Source organism: Balaenoptera physalus (genome assembly GCF_965194825.1).
Source record: "Balaenoptera physalus genome assembly, chromosome: 11".
Classification (NCBI taxonomy): Eukaryota; Metazoa; Chordata; class Mammalia; order Artiodactyla; family Balaenopteridae; genus Balaenoptera; species Balaenoptera physalus.
The window spans coordinates 29,325,162-29,337,271 of NC_138896.1; the positions used below are offsets into that span (position 1 = coordinate 29,325,162).

At 41.1% G+C, this 12,110-nt stretch overlaps 2 long non-coding RNA genes across 2 annotated transcripts in view; one reads left to right on the forward strand and one right to left on the reverse strand.

The window, feature by feature from the left end:
- LOC309637331 lies at nucleotides 1–11,264 on the forward strand. The gene is made up of 2 exons (XR_014250478.1): nucleotides 1–3,918; nucleotides 10,722–11,264. It is a non-coding gene; the product is annotated as an uncharacterized lncRNA (long non-coding RNA).
- LOC309637334 overlaps nucleotides 4,118–12,110 on the reverse strand; it is a 27,097-nt gene continuing 19,104 nt past the window's right edge. The window contains exon 3 of the long non-coding RNA XR_014250483.1: nucleotides 4,118–5,275. This is a non-coding gene — a long non-coding RNA (uncharacterized lncRNA). The remainder of the gene's footprint in view (nucleotides 5,276–12,110) is intronic.

Sequence of the window (12,110 nt, forward strand, 5' to 3'; positions counted from 1 at the left end):
ACCAATTAATCAAATCACTGCTAACTGAATGTCTATTATCCTTTCAGTATTTGGAGGCAGCCTCTTGTCCTTTGATACTCCAGGAATTTTAACTCTGACTTGAACTTGCACCTACCCTTACTCCAGAATCATTTGGTTTCTCTTAACTACTTGTGTTTCTTCCTCTGGAAACTGAAGAAATAGCTCTGCCCTAAGTGCTCATGGGGCAAGTACAGAAATTGGGTAACTAAGAATCAGTACAAGAAATTCTTTCAGTTATTGAGTTCTCCAGTAATTTTGGATGACATGAATATTTTCCCTCTCATTTTAAAGGTATGAAACATTTCCCACCAAGAGAAAAGAACAGAGAGTAATATCACTATTGCCTGGGTCCCCACTACCCAGTTTTGTCAGATATTAACATTTAACCATAGTTGCTTCCGAATTTTGTTTTCTAAAGAAATGGAGTTTTGGACTTTAATCCCAATTCTATTGAGTGACCCAGAGATGAGTTGGCTACTTCTGTGCTTTTTGTTTAAAATGCGGTGAAAGGTGGGGCTTTGAAAGGGGGGAGGTGACAAAAGTTCCAGATTCCATTGCAGAAGAATTATGTAACATGCTAATAGAAATTCTAAAATATTTTAAAACTGGAGTTTATCAATTGTATGAATTTAACAGAGCTTAAGTTGCTCTTAATTTCCCCAACTACTAAATTTTTGAAAGTTTTTGGAAGTCTTTCAGTCTACAACATAATAAATCCATCGAACATTGTATGGTCCTTGCCCTCTTCAAATCGATCAAATCCAAATAATCATCAGGTACTTAGAATTTAAGAATATGACTTATTCTTTTGGTTTTAGTCCTTAGAAACCCAAAAGTTCAATGTCATTTTTCTATTTTGGCTTGGCTTAACACTTCCTAGGTTGTTCTTTGGAAAGAGAGATATGTGTGAATATTAACTTAATTTCATTAATGAGTTGCTACTTGAGTCTTCTGAGCTTAAAAGTTGAGTGGGTTGTTTTCCTTCAATCAGAAAGTTGGCTTGTAGAGTATTCATTCATACAGAGATCCAATCTGATAACATTTTATAGAATTTAGAATATGTAAAGCATGTGAATAATAGTGGAAAGATTTTGAGAGGTTAAAGATGACTCTAGCAAATCCTAGGATTATAGATACCATTAAAAACCATTGTCTCCAAGGACAAAGATCATGGCATACATAGCATGTGCTTACATCAATGCAAGCTAGAGAACAGTCGGTAGAGTTCAATTTGGATGATGCCACTGCCCAACACACTTAGAAACTATGAGAGGTTTAAAGGTGACTAATACATAGCTAGTTCATCATCAGGTTGTATAGTCAGGGAGACAGGTGTGTATGGCTAAATAGATTACAAGGTAATAAGAAGTCAGTGCTATAACAGACATACAAAGGAAATTCCATATGATCAGTGCGATGAGAACAGTTTGCTAATTCAGCAAAGATTTATGTAGCCAGTACTGAGTAATCCGTTTTAACTGCCAGGAGTGCAGGGAAGCTCAAAATAAGATTGTATCTGGGGCTTCCCTGGTGGCACAGTTAAGAATCCGCCTGCCAATGCAGGGGACAGGGTTTCGAGCCCTGGTCTGGGAAGATCCCACATGCTGTGGAGCAACTAAGCCCGTGCACCACAGCTACTGAGCCTGCTCTCTAGAGCCCATGAGCCACAACTACTGAGCCCTCGAACCACAACTACTGAAGCCCGCGCGCCTAGAGCCTGTGCTCCTCAACAAGAGAAGCCCGAGCACCGCAGCAGAGAGTAGCCCCCGCTCGCCTCAACTAGAGAAAGCCCGCGTGCAGCGACGAAAACGCAAAGCAGCCAAAAATAAATAAATAAATAAATAAATTTAAAAAATAAAGTATGTTCTGTTATTTAAAAAATAAATAAATAAAATAAAATAAGACAGTAGATGGAAAAATTTTTCAAAAAAGATTGTATTTGATTTGATCTTTAAAAAAATGGCTAGGTTTTCAATAGGAAGAGAATTGGCAAAGCCAGTATAGGTAAAATAGGGAAAGAAGCAGGAGAGGAGGAAAGTGGTGTAAATGAGGATACAGCATAAAGATGTAGTGGTTTTTGAATTTCCTCAGATTTGTCTGTAATTCCAATGCCTCTCTTTTAATTCATTTCTCTCTCCACTGTGATCTAGCCTTTGTCTACATCACTTGCTCAGAAGGCTTCTGGCCAGGTCATCAATGATTTCTCCATTCCAGATCCAATGGACACTCTTTAATCCTCATCTTATTTGACCTCTTGGAAACATGGATGCTGTGGTCTGCTCCTGTCTTCTCACTCCTCCTTTGGTTTCTACAACATCTTGTGTTTCCTTCTTCTTCTCTAATCTCTATTCTCAGTTCCCTTTCTCTGGCCATCCTTTCTTGCCCCAATTCTTTATGCATACATTTTCTTCTCTTGTAATAGACACTCCCTTCCCATATTATATCTGAATAATTCTTATTTACGTTTCAGGTCTCAGCTCAGGAAGCCTTATCTTCCTACTCCCCAGATCTTGTCCCTGTGTAGTCAGGAGCCTCTAGATGAATGTCCATAGTACCCAGCTATCTTCCTAGGTTGGTGCTTACAACACTGTATTTTCATTGCTTGTATCATCTAAATCTAAACTCAGAGGTCATGCTCACCATTATATTGCCAACACTTAGGACAGAGGTGGGCTAATACCAAGTACTTAATAAATAACTTCTTGAAAGAATGAATGGTTTCTTCAGGTGACATCAGGAACTCTGGGTTGGTTACAATAGGGTGTATACAGAAAGAGAGGAGGGGACAAATAGGTTGGGAGAGATTGTTGGCTTTCAAATCAAAAAATTTTAACTCCATGCTATAGACAAAATAGACACTTGGAAGAGACCTAAGAGAGAGTATGTCGTGTTCTAGCGTTAGTCTAGTAGTCTGTTCTGTTAACTGGTGCAGTATGACCTGAGAAGTAAGGCACACAGGATAGCCTGGTTGAGCAACTGTAAGAAGAGAAAGACGATGATCCACTGAAGAGGCATAGTGACCAAAGGTATGTTGAGGGATGATGAAAGAGAGGATTTATTCTCTTCTATACCACTACCATTCACTGGGACAAGGGACGCAGAGGGAAAGCCAGGATTAGAAGGAAGAGAGTGAACTCATTCTTTTTTTTTTTTTCATATATGGTTTGAGCTGCCAGGGTATTTTGGAGATATTGCCAAGAGACATTTGGAAATTCCAGCCTGTAGCTCAGAGGAAGTTTGAGCAAGAGATGTGGATTTGAGAGCCATTTGACAAGAAGTAATGGTTGAAGACATGAAGGTCACCAGGGAGAGAGGAGAAAGGAAAAAGAGGGGGACCTTGAAGAAATCTCTCCTTTTCAGTGGAGAAACACAAAGTCAGCAAAGAAAAGATGAAGAGATTTTTCAAGAAGGGTAGTCACACTCAAATATTGTTGGGGTCAGAGTCTTCAGAGTGTGGAAAAGTAACTTGAAAGTTGGTGGACAGCAGGGCAAAGATGGAGAGAAAGTGATAATCTGACATGAGTTTCAAGAGAGGAGAGATTGTTGAGTTTAAAAGGTAGAAAGTTATGCAGAGATGATCCAGAAGCAACAGTGGAGTAGAGGGTAATGAGAATGTGCCCTTCCTTGACTGAGATATAGGAGAAATTAGGAAGTAAACTTTACTTGAGAGTGTGAAAAGCTAGGTTAAAGAGAAAGGTAGGTGTTCAGTAGTGCAGAGAAATGAAAGGAGAGGAAAAGGTGAAAGTGTTTAAGGCCAAGGTCCAAAGTGTAAAGGAATTTACTGACAGTGGAATGAGAGGTCCTAAGGTTACAGTAACAAGGTTTAACCAGTCAATACATTTTCACTGAGTCAAGTCAACCTGAAGATAGAGCACACCTCATCAGCTATCTGTGCAGGTATGTAAACTACAGGTCTGTTACCTTTTATCATAGTTAATTAGGTGTTTTATAAAAATAATCATTAATAAGTCATTAGCATTCCACCTTCCTGATTTTTGTCCTTTCAGACAACCACTCTTCTTCTGTTATTTTCTTTAAATGGACTCATTGCTTTCTTATCCTCATTCTAAACAAGAATATCCATGAAATCACTGGCTCATATTTGTATTTTTATATTCTGTAAATTAAATACATAACAGTTAAAATACAAAAGGTTTATACAGGTAGAGCCTGGGGTCTGACAACTTGATTCAAATCTTACCTCTACTACTTACTAGCTGTGTGACCTTGGGCAACATACTTAACCTCCCTGTTTCTCAGTTTTCTCTTACGTAAAATGAGGATGTTGTTGGATGCTCTGGCCCACTATGATCTCCTCCTTCTCTCAAACTCTTCAGTCACTCTTCTTATCTTGTTTTCTGTACAACCTACTTGTCACCTGTCATATACTACCCTCACTCTTTTTCATTCCAGGAAAATTACTGAGCACTTACTATGTGCCAGTCACTGAGAGGCTGAAGTCTGGGCTGAGTGCTCAGTAAGGTCTCCGAATAAAACTTAACTCACAACTTTTAGGTTGTGCGTTTTTCTTTAGCTGAAGTTTTCAACATCGAAGTGCTCATGACATTCTTATTTTGATTTGCTATCTCACTCATAGGACCTGGGACTATACTGCCTTGTTAGAACTCCAAGGCTTACCTGATTCAGAGACAAGTGAGAAGCCACTTAGATTTGGGCTGGGGAAGGGTGAGGAACAGGACAGAAGTTCTAGTGCCCAGAGAAATGATGATTCAGTAAATAGCAGGAATGTCCCCATCTGTAGATAAGGTGACAGACTAGTCTTTTAGCAGACCTTTCCTCCCTGCCTGGGACTTATTGGCACAGTGAAATCTTGGTTCACATTTCAAATCTCTACCTGAAGCGTTTCAAGACAAACACTCTTTAGTAGCTCTGGCGGATAAACAAAAAGCAGACACAATGCTTCATATCAACAGATTGATTGTTGCTATCTTTCTCCCCATGGGTAGAAAGTTTTCAGGCTCTGAATGAGCCCTCTTCATCGAAGAAGCTGTGGACTTCAAAGGCAGTCCATCCAGGTCTTTGATATTTGTCGAATTGAATTTTGGAAACTGCAGGGAACCTCATTTCCAGTTCAAGCTCTGGGTAGGTTCTGGATTTTAAACAAAAGGGGTGAAACTCTTCTGGAATCTGCCATCTGTCTGGTTAATCAGAAGTCCTTTTGGATAAACACCAGCTAGTTCTCTGACATCTCTGAAGTACAAAGTTTCTTCTGAGGGTCTTAACTGCCTGAATTCTAGAAAAAAGAAAGTGAAAGTGATGACACTTTTTATAACTTTCAGGAGCTAGATTTCAACATATCATGAATTGATCTATTTTTCCTCTACTTTGTATATCAATAATATACACCATAAAGCCAAGTCAATGCTCATCAACGATACTTAGTTATAAACTACATTCAAATTGAGATCTAACTGATTATTACTGGGCATCTGTAACCAACTATGTCATTTCATACATGTCATCACATTTTATCAGATTAATCTTCACAACAAATTAGTGAGATATTATTAATCCTGTTCTAGAATTGAAGAAACTGAGATTCAAGGTCACTTAGCTAACATCTTCCTCAAATTGTAACTACAAGAAAATACTTTTTAAAAGAAAGATATTATTTTCTTATAGTGAACCTCAAGTATCCATGGACAAATACAGAAAACTGTACATATAACGATTTTAAACGTATAAATTGTCATGAGATGAACTGTAAACTACTTCGGGCCTTAGGCTATGTCCTGTTTTTCTTTTTATCCCCAGGTCCCAGTATAAAGAGAGATTTAATAAATGTTTGTGGAACAACATGGGTGAATAATAATGATTTCCTTGGGCCTTGGATAGATGTATACACTTGAAGGAAATAATAGAATTCTAGAACTGGAAGGGATCTTAGAACCATCTACACCCGTTGTTCTTCAAACGTTAACATGTGGCATCAGAATCCTCTGGAAGGTTTGTTAAAACACAGACTGCTGTGTTCCAGACCCCTAGAGTTTCTGGTACACAATGTCTAGGATGGGTTTGAGCATTGGCATTTCTAACAAGTTCCCAGCTGAGGCTGATGTTGCTTGTTTAGGGACCACACTTTGAGAATCACTAACCTGTAACAACAATAACTAACATTAATTAAGTGCTAATTATGTGACAGGCAATGTGCTAAGGGCATAAGTCATATTATGTCATTTAATCCTTACAATAAATCTAAGGATGGTGACATTATTAGCATCCTTATTTTATTTATAAGAAAAATGAGACCCAGAGAAGCCAAGTATTTTGCCCAGATTCATCTCTCTAACAATTGGTGGAACCAGCGTTATGCATTCAGGCTGTGTGATGCCAGATCCGGCACTCTCACCTGATGTTATAGAACTTCACAGAGTGAGCTGCCTCGTACATTGGTCCAGATGAGGAGACAAAGGTTCACCGGAAGTGACTCACCCAAGGTCACACACACAATGAATTGGAAGAGGAGTGTGAATGAGGACACAGGCTTCCTAATTCAGCATCTGCCTTCTCTTGCCATAGAGCGCTAGGAGCGGGCAAGGGCTCCACGCTTTCTTTCAATTTGGATTTCCCAGGCCATCACCTTCTAATCGGTTTGAGTGGTACAGATGTCCCTATGGTGTTCTGATATCTTAGTTGTTTTCCTTATTTACTCACTATTTCATAACTAAGGGAGGTGATGGTTTCCACAGAGGAGAGAGTTGAGGTTGATGGATGAGTCATGAGGCTGGAGGCTAAACCCCAGAAAGGAAAGGGGTTAATCAGACTGATGAATGGCTAAAGAGTGGGTGGAAGAAATGTCTCCATGTGTCTTGACAAGTCCTCTGTAATATCTCAACCCACACTTAGAAAATCCAGCTCTCAGGGACTTTAGGTCACTGTACCTCAACCTCCCGAGTCTCCCAGGGATGCTGGGAAGGAGAATTAAGAATGTTTTTGGTTCCCTTGGGGAATGTGGATGAAAAATATTGCCTGCCGTATCAGTAAAGAAAGGATGTTGCAGCCATCAAGACAGCAGCCACTGAAGCCACCCACAACCCTGCACTCTGAGGGGACTCAGGACGGAGAAGAGCACGATACTGGCCTAGATAGTTAAGGTGCCTATCAAAGGAATAATTTCAATGAGCCCAGACTCCGGCATCTTCCCATACGTAGTAAAGCGCTAAATTCATTAACTTAAAAAAAAAAAAAAAAAAAAGAATGTTTTTGGTTCGCAGAAGATTGGGCCTGGGAGGGCTCTAAAAATCCTACATTCAGTCCCCAGAGGCTCTGTCCTTAGATGTGCTGCCTAAGTGCCAGAGTGTGCCCTCTCCTGGGCCAGCTGTTGGACAAATGTTTATAACGAGAGGCAGCACAGTGGACAGAGCCCTGGCCTTAGCTCACGTTCGTCCTCCCCAACGACAGCCTCATGAACTTGAGCAGAACTATTATCTTTCAGAGTTGGCTTCCTCATCTCTAAAAGGGGTATGGGAAGCAGGATAATGTCTGCATCTCAATCCCTAGAGCAATTGGGTGAAAAGATGCATTTTTCTGTAGCCAAGATAAGGTTAGAATGACTGTTGTCATGACCGAGCTACTCATCAGAAAAGCATTTTCAGAGTCAGCACAATCATGGACGAGCTTGTTAAACTGCTTTTTTCTTTTTCTCTGACTTATAACGGAGAGCCCACTGTTGTAGCTTTTCTGGTAAAAATGAGTGCAAAATGGAGGCGGTGCCTGGAATACTGATATTTAGTTGAAGCCAAATGCATCTTTGGCCAATAAAATGCCATGGGACTGCTTGGTCTTCAGTCACACCAAGTTACAGGTTCTGAGGATGTCCACTCAGTGTATGAGCTTGGGGTGGTGGGGCCAGACAGCTTTGTGACCCTGCCTCTCTCCTGACCCTCAGTCCCAAAGGTCCTGGAATCCCTCTGTTAGCTATGGCTTGGGCACGTAGTGGCCTTGGATGGTTGCATCTTTCCTCATACTGAGTTATTCTTAATTAAGCCCACAGGATTCAGCCTGGCGTTCTAATCCCTGGGCAGTCTGTTCCCAGCCAACCGTTGTCCCTGGCTTCTACCTTGTGTGACCTGGGTCTCCTCTCAGTGGTAGAATGTTATAGGCATGGGCTCTGGAAACAGAAAAACTTGGCTCCTAATCCAGCTCAATTCACTGTTCTTAACTAGATGGAGCTATAACTTGACTTTCCCCCACTTCCGTGCCCTTGCTCACACCATTACCTGGGCCTGAAATGCCACCTCTGCTCCTTCACATAAAGGAAACTCTATTCACCTCTAAGGTCAAGTGCAAATACCACCTGTGAGCCCTTCCTTTTTTTTTTTTGGCTGTTCCACGCGGCTTGTGGGATCTTAGTTCCCTGACCAGGGATTGAACCCGGGGCCTCGGCAGAGAGAGTGTGGAGTCCTAACCACTGGACTGCCAGGGAATTCCCAATTCTTCCTTAACTGCACAACTAGGTGTGATCTTTCTTTGGAGTTACCTCAGTGTTCTATCTCTTCACCATTTTTTATATCTTGGCTTTAATTGTTCCCAGAGCTCTCTCTCTTCTGAATTTCTACTTTGAATCTCTGCCATGGAACCTATCACACAGCAGGGTTGCCAGATAATATACAGGACACTCAGTGAAGTTTGAATTTCAGATGAACAATGAGTACATTGGTTTAGTATAATTATGGCCTAGCTATAATAGGGGGAATACTTACGGTAAAATTTTTCTGTCCGTTATCTGAAATTAAAATTTAATTGAGCACCCCGTACTGTGCGTGTGTGTGTGCGTGTGTGTGTTTTAACTTTTTAACAGATAGCTGTGCACTTTTCTGGATCCTTCACTGAAAGGTACAAGATGTGACGATAGCAAGCTTGTCACATTTGCATCCCCCAGTGTTTCTTCCTCAAAGAAGTTGCTTGGTAAATTCTTGTTGATTAGTAAAGGGACTGTCACACCAGCAGGTATGAGCACAGATCCTAAGAGCCGTAGCTTTGGAATCAGAGGACCAGACCGTGTTGTGTTCCCATCACTAGCCTAACCACGTGTACCTTAGCAAACCACCCACTCTCAAATCATGCTTATCTGTAAAATGGTAAGAAGACAAGGGTATCTATTCTGTAGTCACTATCTACCTTCTGTCCTCTGAACGCACATTAAGGGCTTAGCAGAGTGTCTGCTCCGTAGAAAATGTTCAGTAATTGTTAGCTGTTACTACTGGAAACACTGAAATACATTCAGACTAGAGAGCTGGAGTTTAGCAGCAACCACTTTGCTACAGACAATAAGGACTCTATAAAGGAATCAGCTATATATCATTTGGAAACATAAAAATGCAGGATGGATCCCCGTCTTCCTTTGGAGAAATGTCTTAACTCATTTGGTTTTTCTTTCCAGTGTCCCAAGCCAAAGGTATGTCCTACTCTCAGGCTAAAGTATTGTCTGGCTTTCTAAGATGTCAGTTCTTCATCTCTTGTTCTAAGCCTGTCTTGTCAGCACCTTGAGATGTTGTAGCGCCTCATCCAGCCCTTCACGACCATAGTTTACTTCCCTCTTCTCCCTTTCCCCTGGTCCTGGGTGCTTTGTTCCCCAACTAGAAATTATTTGCAGCTTCCTTTGGATACTTTTGCCTTGTGTGTGTGTGTGTAATGTGTTGAGTGTGTGTGTGTGTGTGTGTGTGTGATGGGAGAAGAAATAAGTCATTCTGGCATCTCCTAATTATCCAGGCACAGTTGAATGGGTGGCCATTAGCAAAATCACTCAAATCTGACATGTATTTATTGTTACTGGGCTATGTGCAAAACCCACTCTCCCCGAATTTAATGACCCCTCCACCAGGCACCATGAGATACTTGGCTTACAAAGTCCCATCGAATACTCACAAGAGCTCATAAGGTAGATGTGCTCAATTTTGTGGATGAGGAAACAGAATGAGCGAGGTGAGGAACTCGCTCTAAGGCCTCAAGGCTGGTACCTTCTAGCTGCGATTCAAACCCAGTTTCTTGACTCCAACCCTCCGGCTCTTTCGCCGAAGCCAAGAGTTCTTCACCCTGGCTGCACGTTTAAAATCAACCCAGTACATCCAACGTATTGACGTCCGGACCCCGTCGTCAGAGATTCTGATTTAGTTATTTTTGACAATCATCGCAATTATATTGCTGTCCTGTTGTCCAGTTTACTAGGATATAAGACAAAAAGATCAAACACAGTCTACTTTGATCCCCCATAGTCCCCACTTGTGGAACTTGGGCCCTAAAACTTTCCTATGATTTGTAGTCGAGGATTATTTGTCTCAGTTGCTGGGATTAATCCTAGATATAAACACATTCTGTGTAACTGTGGAAATATGGACACAACTGCTCAGAAGTGCTGAGGTGGAAGCAACAGCATGTTCTGCTCTTCTGCTGTGTGAAAAGAGTTCTTAAGAAGGTATTTCGGTGACTTTTCCCTCCCAAGTTTATTTTACACTGCTTCCTTTGGAAATCTTTTGCAGCAAGTTACCCAGTTTTCAGAGACTTGTTTCTTCTCTGTTGATCTTCACTCTGCGTCATCTTTCTCCAGGCCAGGATGGGAGCAGGCTGAGGCTGTGCAATTCATTTTATGTGCTCAATTGACTTTGTCTTCTTTTTTGTTTCCATTTCTTTTTAAGGATTTTGCTGATTGTATTCCCTTTTCCCTATTCTCTCATCTTCAGGATACCTTAGAAAGTCTTCCCCGCCAAGAAAATTGTCATGTGCCATTAATGATCTACATTTGAAGTTGATCTTTGTTTCAATACCATTGGCCTACTTCTCTGGACTGTGATCTTTGACCAATTTCATTTTGGGGAATTTCAGGGTTTTTTTTTTTATTGCTGAATGAGGCGTAACAAAATCTAGCACTCATGATTTCCATGAAAAATTCATTCACTAAACAAAATTGGCAGAGTGGTGGCACAGTGGTTAAGAATCCGCCTGCCAATGCAGGGGACAGGGGTTTGAGCCCTGGTCGGGGAAGATCCCACGTGCCACGGAGCAACAAAGCCCGTGCGCCACAATTACTGAGCCTGCGTGCCACAACTACTGAAGCTTGTGCACCTAGAGCCCGTGCTCCACAACAAGAGAAGCCACCGCAATGAGAAGCCCGTGCACCGCAATGAAGAGTAGCCCCTGCTCGCCGCAACTAGAGAAAGCCCGTGCGCAGCAACGAAGACCCACCTCAGCCAAAAATAAATAAATACATTTATTAAAAAAAAAAATTGGCCTGTTTATTTGTTTACTATGTCTCCTCCGCTCAACTGTAAACTCTTCTAGGCACCGAGTCTGTTTTGATTACCGCTGTGTACCTGGTGCCTAGAATCATGGCGGGGTTTAGCAGGTGCTCTGTAAATATTGCTGAAATGTTGACTATTGAGTGGGCTTGGGAGTCTGACATGCTGGGTTCTGAGTTTCTGCTGCACCACTTACAAGCTGTGTGTTTGTGACCTTGAGCAAGTTAACTTCTCTGAACCTTCATTTCTATATTTGTAAAATAATAAAAATAGTAGTAGTAGTGATAAACCTCATATGGTGGTTGTAAAGTTTAAATGATCTGTGCATATAAAGAAAATCAGTTCAGTGCCTGGCACAGAATATCCTTGTAAGTGCTAATGAAGATGATGATGTTACTTAGAAATATTGATTTTCATGATAATATTATTGGGGGACAGAAATATATTCCAAAATGTAAGAGCTACTAACTTCAAAAAATAATAGCTATTCAGCTCCAGTGAGGCAAATAAATGAAGTAGAAGTTTGTCCACTTGCCTCTCCCTATATGTTTTCATCCTGTAATGGGTTTCTACTCAAGAAGAAGAAAACAAAAAAGTTGATTCAATTCATTTACATGTAAATAACCAAGAGCTTACTCTGATAATTTAAGGGAATATGAGTATCTTCTCTTGGCCATAGGAGGCTGCTGATGGTGTGCCGGAAGACGTTAAAAAGAAGGTGGAAAGGAGCACGCGTGCTATGGAATCAAAGGGCCCTGGGATCATAGGCAGCTCGTTCAAGTGGCAGTTGTGAGGCCCATTTATTTGACTTCCTTCTGTTTGCACAGATAGAAA